The sequence below is a fragment of the Engraulis encrasicolus genome, chromosome 1 (assembly GCF_034702125.1).
Source record: "Engraulis encrasicolus isolate BLACKSEA-1 chromosome 1, IST_EnEncr_1.0, whole genome shotgun sequence".
Lineage (NCBI taxonomy): Eukaryota > Metazoa > Chordata > Actinopteri > Clupeiformes > Engraulidae > Engraulis > Engraulis encrasicolus.
This window is the reverse complement of record NC_085857.1, coordinates 27,023,006-27,036,118: the sequence shown is the minus strand read 5'-3', so window position 1 is coordinate 27,036,118 and position 13,113 is coordinate 27,023,006. Positions and strand designations below refer to the sequence as shown.

The 13,113-nt window shown below is 43.1% G+C and overlaps 3 non-coding genes across 3 annotated transcripts; all 3 read right to left on the bottom strand.

Moving 5' to 3' along the window:
- On the bottom strand, positions 1–72 carry trnaw-cca (transfer RNA tryptophan (anticodon CCA)). Its single transcript has one exon. It is a non-coding gene; the product is annotated as a tRNA-Trp (tRNA).
- Positions 73–8,624: 8,552 nt separating this feature from the next.
- On the bottom strand, positions 8,625–8,696 carry trnaw-cca (transfer RNA tryptophan (anticodon CCA)). Its single transcript has one exon. It is a non-coding gene; the product is annotated as a tRNA-Trp (tRNA).
- A 2,458-nt stretch (positions 8,697–11,154) lies between these two features.
- On the bottom strand, positions 11,155–11,226 carry trnaw-cca (transfer RNA tryptophan (anticodon CCA)). Its single transcript has one exon. It is a non-coding gene; the product is annotated as a tRNA-Trp (tRNA).
- Between the last annotated feature and the right edge of the window lie 1,887 nt (positions 11,227–13,113).

The window sequence follows — 13,113 nt, the reverse complement described above, 5'->3', positions numbered from 1 at the left end:
TGACCCCGACGTGATTTGAACACGCAACCTTCTGATCTGGAGTCAGACGCGCTACCGTTGCGCCACGAGGTCCTTGCCTCTTATACCAGGGCCAAATGTAGATAAATTGTGAAAGGGCGGGTGAATCAGTTAACACAAATACGGAGAATGACACTAAGGTGACCTTAGTGTAGAGTACAGTGTTCCCCAACCAGGGGTACGTGCAGTGGTGTAGTCTACTTTTTTATGGTGGGTATACTGTATATTTGAGCATTTTTTGAAGTGGGTATACTGTATATATTTGTGCTATTCAAAACAATGGATCAATCAATTTTAAGTGGGTATACTGAAATCCCTGAAATGTAGAAGTGGGTATACTCCGTATACCCGCGTTCAACGTAGACTACACCACTGGGTACGTGTACCACTGGGGGTACACGAGCACATTGCAGGGGGTACTTGGAAAAATATAATTTTAACAAATACATGGAGCTTAGTTACACTGGGATAGAGAAAGTGATATAAAACTTGACTTAGGGGGTACTCATGGCAAAACGAAAATGCTTAGGGGGTACACAAGATAAAAAAGGTTGGGAAACACTGGTGTAGAGTACAGTAGAGTAGAAGAGTAGCCTACTTTTATTAATCCAGAGGGAAATTAAGATGATTGCACATTGCAGTAAACATATAACAAAAATCTGAGTAAATGCCTTACATCAGTTAATGTATGGTTGACATAAGGTAAAGTGGGCCGCTTTTTGGTAGATCGCTTGGGAAAATAACAAAATAACATCTGTGCATTTTAAATGTACATATATAATTAATAGCTACTATATTCCATCTTTTTGTGTTGGAATTATATTATAAAACAAAATTATTTAGGCCCTATAAGTCTTTAAACTTTCGTTGTGACAACTTTTTTTGAATGGGCAGCTTCAGCCAAAGTGGGCCACCTTATCAGGTTAAGTGGGCCGGTTAAATAAAAAAGGGAAAAAGTAAATAATTCATCATTACTTTCGATGCTAAAACACAATGCTGTACAGCCACATGTCTCTGGACAATGTTCATCCCATTTTTTCACTTTTTCTGTCTCCTATCTTTTCATATATATTCATTTCTTTTCACCTGCCATCTTGCCTCATCTTTTCTTCGAAAGTGTACACAAACATAGCTATCTCCAGCTAGCTATCTCCACAGCAACAGCAAACACCCATTGGTTATAATGGCGGCCCACTTTAGCTGAAGACGCGTGGCCCACTTTACCATAGGGGGTTAAATTCATTTGGGCCACCAACATAAACCCTTTTTTTCTTAAATTAAGTTAATATATCAGACTACCACTATTTGATCTGATTTATACAACAAAGACTGATAACATGAGCATTTTTTTAATCTGTAGGCATGTTAATAACTATATGATCCTTATAATATTCAGCCAGATTTGACATGCCAACCTACTTACCATGCAGTTTCCTCGCGCAAACAACATTTGAATTACTGCCCCTCCCACAATAACAAACAAAAACCAATACAATTATGTTACTTGTCAAGCACAGTCATGGCAACAATTTATTATCCTTTTTAGACATTGGCTCTCATTTCCATAGGCGCTGGGACCTCGAAACCTTAAGCGGCCCACTTTGGCTGATGGCCCACTTTAGCTTTCCTAAGACAGCGGCCCAAAGATGCGAAGCTCACTTTTTGAATCGCGCTCTCCTCTGTTGGTGCAGAGAGATGGCTCCCTCATCTCGCTCAATAAACCGGGGACATATTCAGGTCCTATTGGTTTTTTTTCCGTAAGAATCGGTCACCATCTCTATGGGTGCCTACAATCACTCCCGATTGCATATTAACCGACCACCTTAGCAGGGCATTCCATAAGGCTCTAATGACATACAGGGGGTATGGACGGCGCTCCCATCACCCTAGGCAGGTAGTAGACATGCCCAGAAGAACCCTATGTCCCAAAGGCATAGCGGTCATATCAAGTCGGTAGAACCGAAAAAAAGACTCAGGGGCTGGCCCAGCCAAACGGACCTACCAGACTTGTACGAATTGAATGAATTGAAATTCACAGTAATGCCATAATATGAACACTAGGTGGTGGTGTTGTATGTACTCTCAATAGAGCTCGTAAGTGCCATAGAGTTCCAGTATCTCTTGTTAGCATTTCAGGACTTCCTGGTTCCCTTTCGCGAGAATGAATGGAATGAATGAATGAATGGATGAATGGGGACCAGTCTCAAATAAGGTGTGTGTGCAAACACGCTGTTAGCGAACCCCTGCAAACTGACGAGGGTATTAAAAATAGGCAGTAGCGATGACATGATTGACCATTCTTGTGTCAAACGCCGTAAACTGCACGCATGCAAGGTTGACTGATAAGGCATGTAATTCACTCGTGCGCTTTGCGCTTCAAGGCGGGGAGAAGGGCAGTTTTAATGGAGATGATGCGCAAATCACCTCTTGGAGAGGCTCGAAGCGTGGCGCACACAAGGCCTCTAGAATCAGAGCAATATTCCAAGGGGGACATTGTCTGTCTAGCCACGAGGCGTAGGCACCTTGCACCTTTCATGAATTGGCAAACTAGTGGGTGGCTACCCAGAGTGTTAGAACCGAAACCATCATGGCACGCTGAAATCGCGACCAGGTAGAACAGAGATTCTTTAAATCGACACTGTGTGAGATTTTTAGTTGTTTATTTCCAGAATTCATTCTACCCATGCACTAATGTTACCTTTTTCATGAATACTTACCACCACCATCAAATTCTAAGTATTCATTATGACTGGAAAAATTGCACTTTTCAAACATGAAAAGGGGGATCTTCTCCATGGTCCGCCATTTTGAATTTCCAAAAATAGCCATTTTTAGCTGAAAAAATGACTGTACTTGGACCATACTAGAAAATATTTGAATTGAATTGAAAACTTTATTACAGACTCAAAAAGTTCCATATAAGATACATAAAAAGACATAAAAAACACATACAAAAACAGACAGGTACATCACAAGCACCAGTTCATTTGAAAACATATAAACATCTATACCAGTGCTGCCACAATTCAGAGAAGTACCTTGTATCACTCTGCCTGGTATCATAAAGAGTAGATATTATACCATTGCTTGATCCAGCAAGTCTACCCATAAATCTATGCATAAAATTTCTCAGCAGTGCGTGAAAAGTGGGGACACTACAATTGACAAATAAAGCGTTACAATTGACAAATATTTGTTTATTACTTAGTAAAATTTCATGTAAAGATCAAATTTGGAAATAGGCAGTCCAGTTTCAATGAGCAGCATAGTTGTAATACCTTTTTTGACCATTTCCTGCACAGTGTCCCTTTAAGTATATAGAGATAGGCCAATGCAATAAGTTGCTATGGGCACCTAACATGACCAGGTTCCGGTCTGCCTAAAGGGGCGTGTCATAATGCTCCTAGCATTGAATAGAACAGTCCTTAGGCCTGCTTAGGTCTGCCTAAAGGGGGATTCCCCCCCCCCTCCCCCTTGCAATAATAGAACCCGGAAACAATGGGCCAATGGAATCTCTCTCTATATACTCTCTCTGGGTAGACCTTGACGGTAGAGAAGGCTTTGCCTTTGCCCAACTGCTCCTTCAAGAATGCCAATACCGAGGCCACTGAGCATTGGAAGGCTATTTCGCCACGTTGGTCACAGCAACGGTCGAGGACAAACCACCTGAGGTCGTACTAGGACCTAGTGGAATCTGCCTTAGCTCCCTAGATAGCCATGATGACATTATCCGGAAAAACGGTCGCATTTAAATTCATGCGCTCCCATAGAACCAATGGGAGCCGTTTTGGGAATTTTTTTGGGAGCCGTTTTTGTTTTTTTGTTTGTTTTGTCCTTCTCTCCCCCTCCCTCTCATTGTGTGTATCCTCTAAAAGTGCCAGTGGATAGAGCAGGTGTTACAGACACACTCACAGCGATCAGAAATGCGTAGTATGTGAAGAGTTTAGATGCAAAATCCCCTAACTCCACTTCTGAAGACCTGTACTTCTATATTTTTGGAGAACCCCGTTGTTGGTTTGGTTTACATTCATGTACTTGATAATACATATAAATAGTTATATTACATAAATACATAGAAAAATATGCAATTTTGATAGCTTTGTATTAAATGAAAATGAATTAAGATTATTTTCTGAAATGGCACTTAGGGGGTTTTGCATCTGAACTCTTCATGTATTAATACCTTTTTAATTTACTTTGTATTTGGGTATGTTGGGTCATGATTAACGACTGATTATGATAAAAGTGTTGTTCATAAAGGCTTTTACACAATATACACTGCCCAAAGTGCTTCACAATGTCAATAATGAAACAAAATGTTGTAAAATAAAATTTAAACTTTTAATTTATTAATTATGTGAACATATATATAGGGAGCCATTTGGGAGCCGAAAGAGCCGGCTCTCCATAGTAAGAAGAGCCAATAGAACCGCATCTCAAAGAAGAGCCGAAAATCCCATCACTATTGGACCGACAGTATCAGATAACGCAGTGTGGTAGGACGTGTTAGAATTATTCGAACACTCTGAGCCGAGTACACCATAAGCACTTGCAGTGAAGGGTACTGGATTCAGCAACAAAATGTCAGGAGGATCACTACGGTGAGCCTCCTTGGTGTGTTGAATTATGCGAGAAACGCAGCATTCGCTAACCATAACCTTCGCAGCTATCAGGCTTGAGGTCAATTACGGCAGAGCGGAACCAGAGAGAGTAGAGAGAGAGAGGTTCCATTGGCCCATTGTTTCCGGGTTCTATTATTGCAAGGGGGAGGGGGGGATCCCCCTTTAGGCAGACCTTTAGGCAGACCTAGGCAGACCTAAGGGCTGTTCTATTCAATGCTAGGAGTATTATGACACGCTCCTTTAGGCAGACTGGAACCTAGTCACGTTAGGTGCCCATAGAAACCTATTATGTTGGCATATCTCACTTAAAGAATCTCTGGTGGAACCAAGGTCTATGCTAGTGTTTCTCAGCGGGGGGCGCTACAGCCTCCCAGGGGGCGTTGAGAAGGATACAGATGAGAGGGGGCGGGGCTTAGTTCCCATTGTGGGGCATTAGTACGTTTTATTTTTCAGTAAGTGGGGCCTTGGCAGGCTTATGATGAGGTCAAGGTGGTATTTGATCAAAAAAGGTTGAGAACCACTGGTCTATGTGGTGTGACCCAGTGGTGTGTTGAATTACATGAGACACGTTGTGCTTGCAAACAGTAACATTTGAGGCAGCACATTTGCCTGGTTCGATGTTAGTATCAGCAGAGCGAGATCACAGGCTACGTGGTTGCATGTCCGTTAAAACCGCACTTCGTCTCTGTCGAGAGTGTCGGAAATGTTGTGTTGTGAATGAGCACCCCCTCGCGACATAACCTTGGCTCATCAGTGAAAACCGCATTGCAACTCGTTGTTTTATTTTTGTGAATTCTGAAAGGTCTGCTTTCCTCTGCTCTCAGAAAAAAAGCTATCTTTTTTGAAAAAGGGCTCCCTTGACCTCACTATAAGCCTCCCAACACCCCATTGACCTCACCATTAGTCTGCCAATACCCCCATTATTAGATATAATAAAAATGATTAAAAACAAAATAAACAAATGCCCCCCCAATTGTAACTGTGTACCCCCACCCCCCTCCAACTGTGACCTTCTCAATGCCTTCTGACTGCTCCCTAACGTCCCTGTTGAGAAATACCATGGCCGTATCTACCATAGAGGACACAGAGGTCATGTTCTCTGTATTTCTTTTCAGTAGGCCTAATGTAAAATGTATCTATGAAGAAAATTGATATATGATCAACAATGATAAATTCAGTCTGTATACGACACCCCCATTTATCCTCAAGTCAGTGATTAATGAAAGCAAACTTAAGAGTTTGACTGAAGTCTTTGAAGCATTCTAAATGTACAATATGCAGTACAGGACGCAGTATTTGACCTCGGTATTTGACCTCGGTATTTGAAAATGTCTGGTTACAGCCCAGAGAAACACTACTCTATGAGTGTGTTGCAATATGCGACCTTGCCTCCTTCACTTGCGCTTGTCTGCTCGACCCGCCTCCTGGCCCCTCCTCTGTGGAGAAAACGATAAAGTTTCCCAGCTGTCAGCCTAGCCACAACAACTTTTGAGGGACTGTTTTTCATTCACCATCCCAATTGCAAATGAGAAAAAGACTCTACAATTGAGAGCTTTTGCAAGATATTGAAATATAATGCTATTGTCAGTGATGTCATCATGATTTTACTTCCTGGTACGAGGAGAAAAGCAAGTGGAGGAGACAAGTGGAGGAGGCAAGGTCGCATATTGCAATGCACACTATATACTACTGGTTCTAGCTACAGTCTTTCTTCTGACTCAGCTCTGACTTAGCTCCCCCAGCAGGGCCTATGAGAGAGCTAGGGTGAAAGTCAAACTTTCCTATTGCTTGTGGCCTTTTGCCTTGGTGTCGCACAGCCTTCTGGGAGAAAACAATTAAGTTTCCCTGGTGCCAACCTGGGAACAGTAAGTTTTATTATTTTATTATTATTTCTGGGGGAGTTTCTCCCCATTCAACATCCCGACTGAGATTAACTTTAAATTGAGATGTTTATGATTGTGACTTGCTCCTGGAATGTTCTGTAGCATCACAGAAAGTGTGTTTGGAACCAGGCACATTGTAAAAGAGGAGGGGTGAAGTGGGACTGAGTTACTGTGGTTGCATCCCAATATGTGTCCTTGCCTCCTCCACTTGTGCTTGTGTCCTCGTCCCGCCTCCTGGCCCCTCCTCCGTGGAGAAAACGATAAAGTTTCCCAGCTGTCAGCCTCGCCACAACAACTTTTGAGGGACTGTTTTTCATTCACCATCCCAATTGCAAATGAAAAAAAGACTCTACAATTGAGCTTCTGCAAGATATTGAAATATAATGCTATTGTCAGTGATGTCATCATGACATATTACTTCCTGGTACGAGGAGAAAAGCAAGTGGAGGAGACAAGTGGAGGAGGCAAGGTCGCATATTGCAACGCACACTATATACTACTGGTTCTAGCTACAGTCTTTCTTCTGACTCAGCTCTGACTTAGCCAGAGCCGTCTAATAAGAGTTGCGCAAACCGGGGACCAGGAAGTCGGTTGGTGATGTGATTCGCGTAGATTAAAATGTTTCTTAACAGTAAACTTCTGTTCGTTGGAAACTAACACAGAACCATGCACATACCAAACAAAGATTCAGTACAAACAAATTACATTACCTTTACCACATTTTCTGTGTTCTACGGCCACCTCCTAGAACTAAGTAACTTCTAATAGAACTAAAGTCAATGGGGATTTCCATGTTAACGCTCCGTGAGGCTCCATGAGAGCCGCCATTGCTGTGGAAAGATTGATCCATAGAGGTCTATGGGAGTGGCGTAACTCTGTTATTAGATGGCTCTGGACTTAGCTCCCCCAGCAGGGCCTATGAGAGAGCTAGGGTGAAAGTCAAACTTTCCTATTGCTTGTGGCCTTTTGCCTTGGTGTCACACAGCCTTCTGGGAGAAAACAATTAAGTTTCCCTGGTGCCAACCTGGGAACAGTAAGTTTTATTATTTTATTATTATTTTTGAGGGAGTTTCTACCCATTCAACATCCCGACTGAGATGAACTTTAAATTGAGGTGTTTATGATTGTGACTTGCTCCTGGAATGTTCTGTAGCATCACAGAAAGTGTGGGTGGAACCAGGCACATTGTAAAAGAGGAGGGGTGAAGTGGGACTGAGTTACTGTATGTGGGGGGGTCCACATGTAGCCAGCTATACATAGATACTGTATATAGGAGTGCTCTCCCCTAGCCTGGTCCTGACCATCCCATAATACTACCATTTCATTTCGTATTTATGGTCTGGCATTTGTTTGCTCTGAAGCGATTGTAGGAAGCAGGAAGTTTGCACTCAGTTATGGTTTGAAATTATTGGACACCTCTCACCCAATCGCTGGCAGTTACTCAACAACAACATAGCGCAGACCAATGGCTCTGGTGCAGATGTGTACGTCATTGTCAGCGTCCTCCCCCTTTCGCCCCCACGTGGGGGGCGTATTCGATTATTGGCTGTTTTCTGGGGGGGGCGTTATGATCAAAATTCTACTGTTCCAGGCACTCCACAGAGAAGCACGGCCAGACTACAGTAGTGGAGCCAATCCTTTGGCAGAAATACGTAGGATGGCTCGTGAGGCTAGCTCTCCCCCCTCCATGACTGAGGTACCCTAAGCATGGTACCATCCCGCCGCACTGTTCGTTTAGGGCACCATTGGGGGCTGCCCCCTTGCACGAGTGAGGCATAAATGCCATTTTGTTGTGTGCAGTGTCACAATGACAATGGGAGTTGAAGTTTCTCTTTCACTTCCACTTATGGAACCCAGAACATACTGACCAGGGCCCTGTTCCTCGAAGGCGTTGTTGCTAACCAGTTAGCAATTTAGTAGCTTATCTATGAGAAATTAACATTGCAATTTAGTGAGTTGCCAACTTAGTTAGCAATGATGCTGTCTAGAAACACACCCCTGGGTTGGCCCTGGCTCATGCACTATTTAGACAACCGAAGTCAGTTCAACATCAATCGTCCGTTAAACAGGGGCAGCTGTAAGCCAGGGGGCACCAAATTAATGACCCCGACGTGATTTGAACACGCAACCTTCTGATCTGGAGTCAGACGCGCTACCGTTGCGCCACGAGGTCTGTGGCCCAATGCAGCAGTGGACTCTTATCTTAAATCCAGCTGAGGTCAGAAGCATGGGAGCACAGCAACACATGGTGGCAGGTGGATTTCCTGCACAGACACAGCTCTGCCAGCTGCACTCACATTTAGCTGGCGAGAGCGAGGTAAGAGAATGCTGGTATCCTTCCAATATGGTCAAGATGCTGAGCTGATCTAAAAAAAAAAAAAAATGTGGGTGAGTGGATAGGTTTGGAGTACAGTAGATAAGGAGATTATAATTAATTATAAATAAAAAATATGATAATTTAACAGGATACCGGTGGGTCAAGCACCACCGCACATTTGGGGTAATCCTAATTTCCAATTAGACGTTTTTTTTCCTGCCATCATTACAATGGAACTTATTGCATGACAAGTCTATGAGTTATAAATTACACTTTCAATTCGTCAAACAATTAAAACTACCTGACGTTCATTAATGCTGGATTAAAAAAAAACATATATCCACCATTGCTCTATTCATCTCGCGCACCCCTTGGTGACAGGCCGCGCACCCCCAGGGGTGCACGCGCCACAGTTTGGGAAACCCTGACTTAAAGTACTCAGCATCAGGATCCCAAAACATTTTGACAATGCCATGCTCTCAATATTGCGGGAACAGTTTGGAGCGTGCCCCTTCCTCTTCCAACATGACTGTGCACTAGTGCACAAAGCAAGGTCCATAAAGACAAGGATGACAGGATATGGTGTGGATGAACTAGACTGGCCTGCACAGATTCTGAACCTGAACCCAATAGAACACCTCTGGGATGAATTAGAACAGAGACTGAGAGCCTGGCCTTCTCGAGCAACATCAGTGTGTGACAGCGCTTTTGGAAGAATGGTCCAAAAATCCTATAAAAACACTTCTCAAACTTGTGGACAGCCTTCCCAGATGAGTTGAAGTTATAATAGCTGCAAAAGTTGGACCAAAATCATATTGAACCCTAACTGGATGGCAGTTAAGTTCATATGTGAGTCAAGGCAGTATAGCAAATACTTTCTGACAATAGTGTACTCGCAACTCAGTTTAAAGGGGGTCTAGGTAGGATTAAATTAGTTTAATAAATCACTGTCCCAAGTCAACCAATGCTTATTTGAGTCATTAGTGAGTGAACAATGACTCTCGAGACCACTTTCACGGTCCGCTGTCAGAGAACCCCACATGATGCAACTTTTGACAGAGCGGTCCACTACGAGTGTCGTAAAAAATCTCTCATGCGAAAAAAATCGCCTTACTCACCGTATTTAGATTTGTATCCACTGCAGGCATTCCGTGATGACAAACATTCTCACAGAGAGTTTATTTAAACAGCATTTTTTCATGACTGTAGATTTTGAGACTGTAGATTTTGAGGGCACCGCGCAAACGACGTCATCCTACATTGTGCCCATAGGCTACACATTAAACTGGGCCGTCGTAATAGGGGGTAAGTGGGACTGAGCCACCAGGGTCCCATATAGGCCTAGGAAAAGTGAAAGCCCATTGGGAAACTCCAACTCCCATTGTCATTGTGACACAGCACTCCACAGCACACAAGTGAACACTGCACACTGCACACAACGAAATTGCATTTATGCCTCACCCGTGCAAGGGGGCAGCCCTCAATGGCGCCCCATGGGGAGCAGTGCGGTGGGACAGTACCATGCTCAGGGTACCTCAGTCATGGAGGAGGATGGGGGGCCCACATGAAGTCAGCTATATATATATAGATATACAGGGAGGTGGGGGGTCCATTGGAGCTGCTTGTACAGAAGGCCCAGAATTTAAAGCTGGGCTTACACTGTGCGACTTTTGCCCCGATTTTGCCCCGATTTGGCACTCGCACGACATTTTGAGATTCGGGCCGATTTCTTGCTCAATCGCAGGTCAATCGTGAGTCTCGCATCGTGCAGTGTACATGGGGTAACGACAAGCGATTTCGACTCACGACCGTGCAATCGCAGGGTCGCAAGAAAATCAAAACGGTTTGAAATTCTTGTCGTGGCTCGTGCGTAAATCGCAGAGTTAAAGCAGTGCTAAGACCCGATTTGACACTTCACATGCACAACTTAATAGGGCCGTGCGATTCGCTGTTGAGAGCGACCTCATCTCCACCTCAGGTGCGCATGTTCCCTCCTCTGCAGACCGGGGAAACATGCCTGTCGCCTCGTACGGTGGAAGCATTTCGGCCGCATCCGACTGTCGGCTCGTGTAGTGTGAGGACGTGAGTCGTGAGCATGTGAACTTTTAAACAGTGAAATTCCATCGTGCAGTGTGAGCAGAAGCTTAAGACCCACGAGAGAAAATATCGCACAGTGTAGCCTTCCCATGAGTTAGCAATGACACTGTCGAGAAACGCGCCCCTGGGTCATTCACTATTTAGACAAGCATCAACTCAGTTTAACATCAAGTGCACATCAAACTAGGCAGCTGTGAGCCCTGAGGCACCAAACCAATGACCCCGACGTGATTTGAACACGCAACCTTCTGATCTGGAGTCAGACGCGCTACCGTTGCGCCACGAGGTCCCGGATGAAACCCTGGAACCAGTAGCATCTGGTGATTGGACTTTATTTCCCATCATTTTAGTTAGAAGATGGTCAAGTCAAGTTAAGTCAAGTGTACTTTATTGTCAAAGGTCTATGTAACAGGGTTAGCACAGAATTTTGAAATTGTGTTTGACCAGTTTCCAACGTGCAGTTCAACTAAAACATATAAATAAGACATTGACAATAATCTCTCTCTCTCTCGCACGCACGCACGCCCGCACGCACACACACACACACACAAACTAACATACTCATACATGAATTTACAGATGTTGAGTAAAAAGATATACATAGGTACAGGGGACATGAGTGATTTGTTTATTGTTTTTATCTGTATTTTCATTTTGTTTTTCACTGCTGCTTTACTTTATTATTCTATTATATATTATTTATTTTTTAATGTCAGGGACTACAGATGATAACCAGCCCAAGGCTAAATCTGGTGTAATGCATGGAATGGAAACATTTATGTTTTAATTGCACATGGTCCTTAAAGTCGATTGATTGATTGATCTAGGTATCATATCACGTTTGAATGATTTTAAGAAAGTGGATTTTCTGCCTAAAGCTAAGGGTTGAACAGCTAAAACTGAATCACACGTTCAACATTATCAGTGGGATAGCCCCTAATTATTTGGCTTCCCAAATTGTAATGGTGCATACTCGAATAATGAAAGCAAAGGACAGTACCTTTCAGATTTTTCTGAGTTTATTCGCCCACGAATGTTTCGGGCAGAGTCAGCGTGTAATGGTGATTGCACCCATAGGTGGTAGGCCTAGTTGTGCCCAATAGGGTGTTCAGGTGAATGTGGGATTCAGCACCCAGCTAAGAACTGTGAAAACCATCAGGCGATAGTGTGAGTGTGAGTGCGTCTTCTTTACTTTTTAATGGCGCATACTCAACATACACATGAAACAAGAGCGAGTGTCCGCTCCTGTAAGGGACCATCTGCAAAGAGCGCGGCACATAACTCTTTTGCTTATACTGGGATTATGTAGAAACAAAAATGTATGGCAGAAACAAAAATGTTTTTTAAAAAAAGGTTAGAATTTTCTTTTGGAATAAAGTAGAGAATTAGGCGACTGGGGAATGTGATTGTATACATGTAATATTTGTTGCATGTGTTTATGTCTTCTCCTTTTCCATCAGAGACCATGTTGGAAATAAGTGTTTTATGCTTTTACATGTTATCCCTTGAATACCCCTTGTCTTCCTATATCTATAAATGAACCACACCAAACCAATAAATGTAAAAAAAAAATGTCATGGCATGTTTATGAACACTTGTACATCCATAACCCTAACCCCAATGCACCATAACCCTAACCCCAACATCCATAGTCTTTATAAGCAATGGTGTTTGAGGAAGGCCAAACACATCATTTCTGACCCAGCCACACACACTTCACCCTACTACCATCTGGCCACAGATGCAGAAGTGTGCGTGCCCACAAAAGCCAACGAAGAAATGAGAAATGAATGAGAAATGAATGAGAAATGAAACCCCATTGAAAATGAATGGGGTTTTATTTCTGTTGAGTTAGAATTAAACTGGTGAGTTAACACCAAAACGTGGCATGAAAATCTACAGGGTATATTGAAGAGTGAAGTGTGGGGCACCAGGTCAACAAACAAGAACAGCTGACAGCAAAGCATCAAGGATATCTGGGCTTCCATAATTCCCATGCACTGTTTTTGCCATTGACTTCAATGTTAAACGCATCATGGCCGTTATTAAGACAGAGAGAGTCCTAACCAAGTATTGAACATTGCATGTTATGTAGAAGGTACCAAATTTCAACTGATTTAATGTGACCCGAATTTTGATGAAGAAAAATGTGATTTTATTACAATATTCTAATAAT